Below are 10,151 nucleotides of genomic sequence, written 5' to 3' on the forward strand. Positions count from 1 at the left end.
GCCTAGGGGGTTCACATACTTTTTCCAACCTACACTGTGAATGTTTAAATGATGAATTCAATATAGACAAGAAAAATACAATAATTTGTGTGTCATTAGTTTAAGAACACTATGTTTGTCTATTGTTGAAACTTAGATGAAGATCAGATCAATTATGATGACCAATTTATGCAGAAATCCAGGTAATTCCAAAGGGTTCAAATACTTTTTCTTGCCACTGTATATTTTTCATAGCTGTCTATTTACCACCATAAACCGATGCTGTCAGTAAGACCACACTATCCGCCTGATTCCTGCTTACAAGCAAAAACTCTAACAGGAAGTGGTCAGATGAAGCGGATGCTTAGCTACAGGACTGTTTTGCTAGCACAGACTGGAACATGTTCCGGGATTCATCGGATGGCATTGAAGAGTTTACCACATCAATCACCGGCTTCATTAATAAGTGCATTCACGACGTCGTCCCCACTGTGACCGTACGTACATATCCCAACCAGAAGGCATGGATTACAGGCAACATCCGCACTGAGCTAGAGTGAACAACATTCTCACATAGGTGTACCTCTTATCCAGGTGGCTAGAGCTGCCACTTTCAAGGAGCGGGACACTAATCCGGACGCTTATAAGAAATCCCGCTATGCCCTCCAACGAACCATCAAACAGGCAAAGCGTCAATACAGGACTAACATCGAATCCTACTACACCGGCTCTGACGCTTGTCGGATGTGGCAACACTTGCAACCTATCACAGATTACAAAGGGAAACCCAGCCGTGAGCTGAGCTGCCCAGTGATGCGAGCCTACTAGACGAGCGAAATGCCTTCAATGCTCACTTCGAGGCAAGCAACACTGACCCATCCATGAACGCACCAGCTGTTCCGGACAACTGTGTAATCACACTCTCTGTAAGACTTTTAAGTAGGTTAACATTCACAAGGCTGCAGGGCCAGACATATTACCAGGATGCATACTCAGAGCATGCGCTGACCAGCTGGCAAGTGTCTTCACAGACATTTCCAACCTCTCTGTGACTCAGTCTGTTATACCTACGTTTCAAGGAGATTACCATAGTCCCTTTGCCCAAGAATGCCAAGTTAACCTGTCTAAATGACTATCGCCTAGTAGCACTCACATCTGTAGCCATGAAATGCTTTGAAAGGCTGGTCATGGCTCACAACACCATTATCCCAGACACCCTGGAGACATTCCAATTCACATACTGCCTCAACAGATCCACAGAAGATGCAATCTCTATTGCACTCCACTTTGGCCTCTCCCACCTGGATAAGAGGTACACCTATGTGAGAATGTTGTTCATTGACTACAGGTCAGCATTCAAATACACAGTACCCTCCAAGCTCATCACTAAGCTAAGGACCCTGGGACTGAACACCTCCCTCTGCAACTGGATCCTGAACTTCCTGACAGGCCGACCCCGGGTGGTGAGGGTAGGCAACAACACGTCTGTCACGCTGACCCTTAACACTGGTGTCCCTGAGGGGTGTGTGTTTAGTCCCCTCCTGTACTACCGGTTCACGCACAACTGGTACGACTCCACACCATCATTACATTTGCAGACGACACGACAGTGGTAGGCCTGATCACTGATGATGATGAGACAGCCTGCAGGGAGGTCAGAGACCTGGCAGTGTGGTGCCTGGACAACAACCTCTCCCTTAATGTCAGCAAGACAAAGGATCTGATCGTGGACTACAGGAAATGGAGGGTAGAGAATGCCCCCATCCACATCAACGGGCTGTAGTAGAGCAGGTCAAGATCTTCAAGTTCCTTGGTGTCCGCATCACTAAGGAATGATCATGGTCCACACACACTAACACAGTCATGAAGAGGGCACGACAACGCCTCTTCCCCCTTAGGATGCTGAAAAGATTCAGCTTGGGCCCTCAGATCCTCAAAAAGTTCTATAGCTGCAACATTGAGAACATCTTGACTTGCTGCAAAACCGCTTGGTATGGCAACTGCTCGGTGTCCGACAGCAAGGCGATACCGAGGGTAATGTGTACGACCCAGTACATCACTGGGGCCGAGCTCCCTGCCAGGAGGTCAGAGGAAGGCCCTAAAAATGGTCAAAGACTCCAGCCACCGAGGTCATAGACTGTCCTCTCTGCTACCGCACGGCAAGTGGTAACGATGCACTAAGTCTTGAAACAACAGGACCCTGAACAGCTTTTAGCCCCAAGCCATAAGACTGCTAAATAGTTAGTCCGGATAGCTATTGGTTAACTATTTGCATTGACCCTTTTTGCCCTAACTATTTTGACTCATCACATAGGCTGCTCTTGCTGTCTATTATCTATCCTGTTGTCTAGTCACTTTATCCCTACCTACAGTATATGTACATATCTACCTCAATTACCTCGTACCCCTCCACATCGACTCGTACCCCGTGTATATAGCCAAGTTATCGTTACTCATTGTGTATGTATTCCTTGTGTTATACGTTTTCAATTTTTCTATTATTTATCATACTTTTCTCTGCATTGTTGGGAAGGTTCTGTAAGTAAGCATTTCACTGTTAGTCTACACCTATTGTTTATGAAGCATGTGAGAAATGAAAATGTTATTTTTTCTAGAGAGAGAACAAGTACGTGTGCACATGTACACTGTCACGACTAGGGCGTAGCTGCTGGGAGGTTCAGGGTTAAAGAAGGCCTCAGTGTCCAGGAAACCCAATGTAATGAAAACCTTCAAAACCACATTTAGTAGTGTGCGTGTGTGGGAGATCAGAGTCGTCGTTACTCACTATGACCGAGTGACTCTGGTGATTACCATGGTAAACTGGAACAGACTGAGAGATGGAGAAAGAGAGAGACAGAAAGAGAAGGAGAGAGAGAGGGGTGAGAAAGACAGATTTTCCTCGCTTCGATTATAAGAACATATAGGGAGCAGAGCAGCATCCATTTTTCAGTACTGCAGTATTATTCTATATTCAGTTCCGGAGCTCTGTCTGCTCTGTAAATTTCATACCCCACCCTTTTGCCACTCCAGGCAGGCTAAAGCAACCGCCTGAAGGATTTGACTTTGAATATGATGTGAACCCAGGTCTCTGTATTTTTAATACATTTTGGCAAATACATTAAAAATAAAAACAGAAATACCTTATTTACCTTATTATTCAGACCCTTTGCTATGAGAATTGAAATTGCGATCAGGTGCATCCTGTTTCCATTGATCATTCTTGAGATGTTTCTACAACTTGGGAGTCCACCTGTGGTCAATTCAATTGATTGGACATGCTTTGGAAAGGCACACACCTGTCTATATAAGACCCCACAGTTGACAGTGCATGTCAGAGCAAAAACCAAGTCATGAGGTCGAAGGAATTGTCGTTAGAGGTCCGAGACAGGATTGTGTCGAGGCACAGATCTGAGGAAGGATAACAAAAACATTCTGCAGCATTGAAGGTCCCCAAGAACACATGACCTACATCATTCTTAAATGGAAGAAGTTTGGAACCACCAAGACTCTTCCTAGAACTGGCCACCCGGCCAAACTGAGCAATCAGGGGAGAAGGGCCTTGGTCAGGGAGGTGACCAAGTTCCCGATGGTCACTCTGACATAGCTCTAGAATTCCTCTGTGGAGATAGGTGAACCTTCCAGAAGGACAACCATCTCTGCAGCACTCCACCAATCAGGCCTTTGTGGTAGAGTGGCCAGACGGAAGCCACTCCTCAGTAAAAAGGCACATGACAGCCCGCTTGGAGTTTGCCAAAAGGCACCTAAAGGACTCTCAGACCATGAGAAACAAGATTCTCTGGGCTGATGAAACCAAGATTGAACTCTTTGGCCTGAATGCCAAGTGTCACGTGTGGAGGAAACCTGGCACCATCCCTACGGTGAAGCATGGTGGTGGCAGCATCATGCTGTGGGGATGTTTATCAGAGACAGGGACTGGGAGACTAGTCAGGATTGAGGGAAAGATGAATGGAGAAAATACAGAGAGATCCTTGATGATAACTGCTCCAGAACGCTCAGGACCTCAGACTGGGGCGAAGGTTCACCTTCCAACAGGACAACGACCCTAAGCACACAGCCAAGACAATGCAGGAGTGTCTTCGGGACAAGTCTCTGAATGTCCTTGAGTGGCGCAGCCATAGCCTGGACTTGAACCCAATCGAACATCTTTGGAGAGACCTGAAAATAGCTGTGCAGTGACGCTCCCCATCCAACCTGACAGAGCTTGAGAGGATCTGCAGAGAAGAATGGGAGAAACTCCCCAAATACAGGTGTGCCAAGCTTGTAGCGTCATACCCAAGAAGACTCGAGGCTGTAATCGCTGCCAAAGGTGCTTCAATAAAGTTCTGAGTAAAGGGTCTGAATCATAATTTTTTTAATACATTTGCAAACATTTCTACAAACCTATTTTTGCTTTGTCATTATGGAGTATTGCGTGTATATGATGAGGGGGAAAAAACGACTTAATCCATTTTAGAATACGGCTGTACGTAACAAAATGTGGTCAAGGGGTATGAATACTTTCCGAATGCACTGTAAGTGAGGGATGGGGAACGTATTGTTATCAAGCACAATTAAAAAGGCAAATACACTTCCTGTCCTCGGTCTACTGTAAAAGCATCTGTTTTACCCCTGACCCCTATTAGTCTGAACCAGCTTCCTGTCCCACACGCTCAGGAGGAGACTACTGGAATCTGGTTTCATCAAAGCTGTTTCCCACAGACATGAAGGACGTGGAAACATCACATGAATGGGTTGGGGAACTACATTTCATCTAGTGGCGGCATTGAGTCTCAACTACTTGGTTTAGGTCAATCAGACGTTGACTAACAAAGTGACAGTTACAGTAAACTTACCCCCTCAGAGGGAGTGTTCCATTTGACATTTGTAAAGATAAAATAAGATAACCTTGAACTCTTTTGCGTGTGACAACTGCAATTATATGCTGCTGTGTTTTATGGCTGGTATACTGTATATAATTGAACGTTTCAGAAAGCATTACAATAGTGGTGATCCTCACTACCAAGGCAAGAAAAAAGTGTCAGATGCTGCATGCTAGATCAACCAATAAAGACAATAAGATTGTCGTAATAACGTTGACCTGTGCCGTTGAACTCTAGCTTCTCTCTGCAGCCCGTCACGGGCAGTAAGACATTGGGCTAAGAAGGGGGTGACTGACTAGGATAATGGAAGAGGGAGACCCTCGGTCACCAAAAAGCTTTAGAGGAGCTTTAGGGCTCATTAAACCAGACTACAATCCCCCAGACGGACGCTGTCCACATATGGCCCTATGAGATCATTCCTCCACACCGCTATACATACATACATACACACACGCCCTATAAAGTGCTATAATGCAAAAACACATCATGGAAAGATCATGAGCATGGGATTCATAACACAGGATCCTAATCTTATAAAACAGGAGTGTACTGGTATCGATGCCTTGATTCACTGGGATATACTTTATGACTAGGAAATGTGGAGTGTCTGGCTGGTTTTATTCATTTTTTTATTTCACCTTTATTTAACCAGGTATGCCAGTTGAGAACAAGTTCTCATTTACAACTGCGACCTGGCCAAGATAAAGCAAAGCAGTGCGACAAAAAACAACAACACAGAGTTACACATGGGATAAATAAACGTACAGTCAATAACACAATACAAAAATCTGTATACAGTGTGTGCAAATGAAGTAAGGAGGTAAGGCAATAAATAGGCCAATAGTGGCGAAGTAAGTACAATTTAGCAATTTACACTGGAGTGATATGTGCAGATGAGGATGTGCAAGTGGAAATACTGGTGTGCAAAAGAGCAGAAAAACAAAAACAAATATGGGGATGAGGTAGGTAGTTGATTGGATGGGCTATTTACAGATGGGCTGTGTACAGTCTTTTATCGATGGCGGTTATGATATCGTTTAGGACCTTGAGCGTGGCTGAGGTGCACCCATGACCAGCTCGGAAACCAGATTGCATAGCAGAGAAGGTACGGTGGGATCCGAAATGGTCGGTGATCTGTTTGTTAACTTGGCTTTCAAAGACTTTAGAAAGGCAGGGCTGGATGGATATAGGTCTGTAACAGTTTGGGTCTGGAGTGTCTCCCCCTTTGAAGAGGGGGATGACCGCGGCCGCTTTCCAATCTTTAGGAATCTCAGACGATACGAAAGAGAGGTTGAACAGACTAGTAATAGGGGTTGCAACAATGGCGGATCATTTTAGGAAGAGAGCATCCAGATTGTCTAGCCCAGCTGATTTGTAGAGATCCAGATTTTGCAGCTCTTTCAGAACATCTGCTGTCTGGATTTGGGTGAAGGAGAAGTGGGGTGCTGTGGGGGGTGCAGAGTTGTTGGCCGGGGTTGGGGTAGCCAGGTGGAAAGCATGGCCAGCTGTAAAGAAATGCTTATTGAAATTCTCGATTATCGTGGATTTATCAGTGGTGACAGTGTTTCCTAGTCTCAGTGCAGTGGGCAGCTGAGAGGAGGTGCTCTTATTCTCCATGGACTTTACAGTGTCCCAAAACGTTTTATAATTAGTGCTGCAGGATGCAAATTTCTTTTTGAAAAAGCTAGCCTTTGCTTTCCTAACTGACTGTGTGTATTGGTTCCTGACTTTCCTGAAAAGTTGCATATCGTTGGGGACTATTCGAAGCTAGTGCAGTACGCCACAGGGTGTTTTTTTGCTGGTCAAGGGCAGTCAAGTCTGGAGTGAACAAAGGGCTATATCTGTTCTTAGTTCTACATTTTTTGAAGGGGGCATGCTTATTTAAGATGGTGAGGAAAGAACTTTTAAAGAATAACCAGGCATCCCCTACTGATGGGATGAGGTCAATATCCTTCCAGGATACCCGGGCCAGGTCGATTAGAAAGGCCTGCCCACAGAAGTGTTTTAGGGAGCGTTTGACAGTGATGAGGGGAGGTTGTTTGACCGCGGACCCATAACGGACACAAGCAATGAGGCAGTGATCGCTGAGATCCTGGTTGAAAACAGCAGAGGTGCATTTAGAGGGCAAGTTGGTCAGGATGATATCTATGAGGGTGCCCATGTTTACGGATTTGGGGTTGTACCTGGTAGGTTCCTTGATAATTTGTGTGAGATTGAGGGCATCTAGCTTAGATTGTAGGACGGCAGGGGTGTTAAGCATATCCCAATTTAGATCACCTAGCAATACGAACTCTGACGATAGATGGGGGGCAATCAATTCAAATATGGTGTCCAGGGCACAGCTGGGAGCTGAGGGGGGTCTATAACAAGCGGCAACAGTGAGGGACATATTTCTGAAGAGATGGATCTTTGAAAGTAGAAGCTCGAACTGTTTGGGCATAGACCTGGATAGTATGACAGAACTCTGCAGGCTATCTCTGCAGTAGATTGCAATTATGCCCCCTTAAGACAGAACAGCTAGATGGAAAATGTTGTAATTGGGGATGGAAATTTCTGAATTTTTGGTGGCCTTCCTAAGCCAGGATTCAGACACGGCTAGGACATCAGGGTTGGCGGGGTGTGCTAAAGCAGTGAATTAAGCAAACTTAGGGAGGAGGCTTCTGATGTTAACATGCATGAACCCAAGGCTTTTACAGTTGCAGAAGTCAACAAATGAGAGCGCCTGGGGACACACCCAGGTTAATCTCTACATCACCAGAGGAACAGAGGAGGAGTAGGATGAGGGTACAGCTAAAGGCTATAAGAACTGGTCGTCTAGTGCTTTGGGAACAGAGAATAAAAGGAGCAGATTTCTGGGCGTGGTAGGATAGATTCAGGGCATAGTGTATAAACAAGGGTATGGTAGGGTGCGAGTACAGTGGGGGTAAACTTAGGCATTCAGTGACGATGAGAGAGGTTGCATCTCTGGAGGCACCAGTTAAGCTAGGTGCGGTCTCCGCATGTGTGGGGGGTGGGACAAGGGGGCTATCTAAGGCATGTTGAGCAGGACTAGGGGCTCCGCAGTAAAATAAAACAATGAGAGCTGCCCTAAACAACAATATACAAGGCATATTGACATTAGAGAAAGGCATAAAGTAATCACAGGTGTTGATAGGGAGAGCTAAGACAACAACGGGTGAGACAACAACGGGTAAACAACTAAGACAACAACAACGGGTAAATGGCGATGAATGGGCAGAGAGGGTCAGTTAGCTACACACAGGGCCTGAGTTCGAGACTGGAGCCGACAGATAAACTAAATGAAGTACTGTGTTAATGAACAGTCCAGCAGGCATCAGCTGTGTAGCCGAGTGATCATAGGGTCCAATGAGCAGCAATAGATGAAACAGGGAGCCGCTCGGTAGTCGAACGGCTAGTGGTTACAGTGACCTACACTGTTACAGTATGTCCTGTAGGTTGGTTTGGTTCTAGAGGCATGTCTGGGTCGTTTCTTGTCCTCCACAGATCAGCTCTGATGCTATTTACTGGTTTCCAATTACACTCCCTGTAATCTGGGCCCCCGTCTGAATGTCCCTGAGCAACAGAGGGGACAGGTGGAGAGCAGAGGGAGATGCATTGTTTACCCCAGTAATCAGGAGTAAGGCCAAAAGGAGACGAGAAACCATGCAATAGCTTCCAATGACTGGTATTCTCTGATTGTTAGACACAATGATGAGGGCGGCTTATCAATGCCAAACACAGAGGAAAGAGAAAGAAACATACTCCATCATCTGATCTGAAATTCATATCATCTTGTCTTCTGGCCGTCTGTGGAAGTGAGGATCCCTCTCTCCTTTCCCTTGGGGTATAGTAAATAAATCTTCTCCTTCATCTCAACGGTGAACTGTTGGACTCCCGAGTGGCGCAGAGTTCTAAGACACTGCATCTCAGCGCAAGAGGCGTCACTGCAGTACCTGGTTTGAATCCAGGCTGCATCACATCCGGCTGTGATTGGGTGTCCCATAGGGCGGCGCACAATTCGGCCGGGGTAGGCCGTCATTGTAAATAAGAATTTGTTCATAATAAAAATAAATAAATAAACGGAAGAAGCAATCCACAGAGGCCCTAAAATGTATTCTGTTACAAAGGATCGGAAGTGTGTGGAGAGGAGACACAACAAAATAAGGTGCAGACGTATATCTCTCAGGTCTGTGTTACCTTAAGTTTCAGTGCATCTATGGCAGGGAGACAGAAACATGAAAGTCCCCCTAAAAATGTTGGTACTGTATGTTTAGATGCAAATTATGTTGAAGAAAATAACCTGGCCTCAGGGCAATTAGTAAGATGTCGGACAGAGAGTGTGAAACGGCCTTTTCTGGTAATTATGACTGTCTAGATAAAAGCATCAGAGTGAGGAACACGGCTATCCTTATTGTTTGGCAGTTGCACATTTAACAGGCACTGCACATCCATTAACGGGTGATGGGAAATAGTTGGGGCGAGGCGTGTTGTGGGAATCTACTGTCTTTGAGATGCAAATACCGCTCAGAGCTGAAAGACCCAGATAAACAGGTGTCCAAGGAAGTAATGTGCGTATGTGAGGGTGGTTGGATGATTGGGGGAGTATACGGAAATCACATTACCCTCTATCCAGTCGTCTTCTGTTCTGCCATCAGTCTCTTTTGCACCAAATGTTTTACTATATTGAACGAGAAACAGACATAACTGATTAGTCCAAGAATATCACATTTTATTCATGTAAATGCGAGTGGCTTAGTTCATACACAGCTGGTAGATACAAGGAGATGTAGTCTAATAACAAAACTAAAATGGAGTGCCTTTACTATCTCATCATCATCACTCATGGCCATGTGGAAAGTAGATAGCTATATTCTTCTGGTTCCTCCTAAGTATAACCTACAATGAGACCAACATAATGCCTAATTTGTTAGCATTTAGGTTCCAAACATTGACAATTCTTCTTACAGATGAAGTTCCAGCAACAGAGAATCTCCCAAATGTGCTTAATCTATAACTGTTTTCCCATACGGACCCCCTATTCCCCCCAAAAATCCATGCACACTTAACGTGGTTGTAGAAATATGACCCAGGATCAAGACCCAGGATCATTAGCACATTTGAGTAGGATTAGACCCATGCTAGAATTTCCTGTTTAACAAAGCTCAATGGTACCACCTACTGTACACACCAGTATTTAAAGAGCTGAGATACCCTTCTGCACCGTTCACCTTCTATTGTGTCAGATTGTTGGTAAAATGTGTCAGAACTCAGGTGGATATAGATTTCCCACTA

Source organism: Salvelinus namaycush, chromosome 26 (genome assembly GCF_016432855.1).
Source record: "Salvelinus namaycush isolate Seneca chromosome 26, SaNama_1.0, whole genome shotgun sequence".
Classification (NCBI taxonomy): domain Eukaryota; kingdom Metazoa; phylum Chordata; class Actinopteri; order Salmoniformes; family Salmonidae; genus Salvelinus; species Salvelinus namaycush.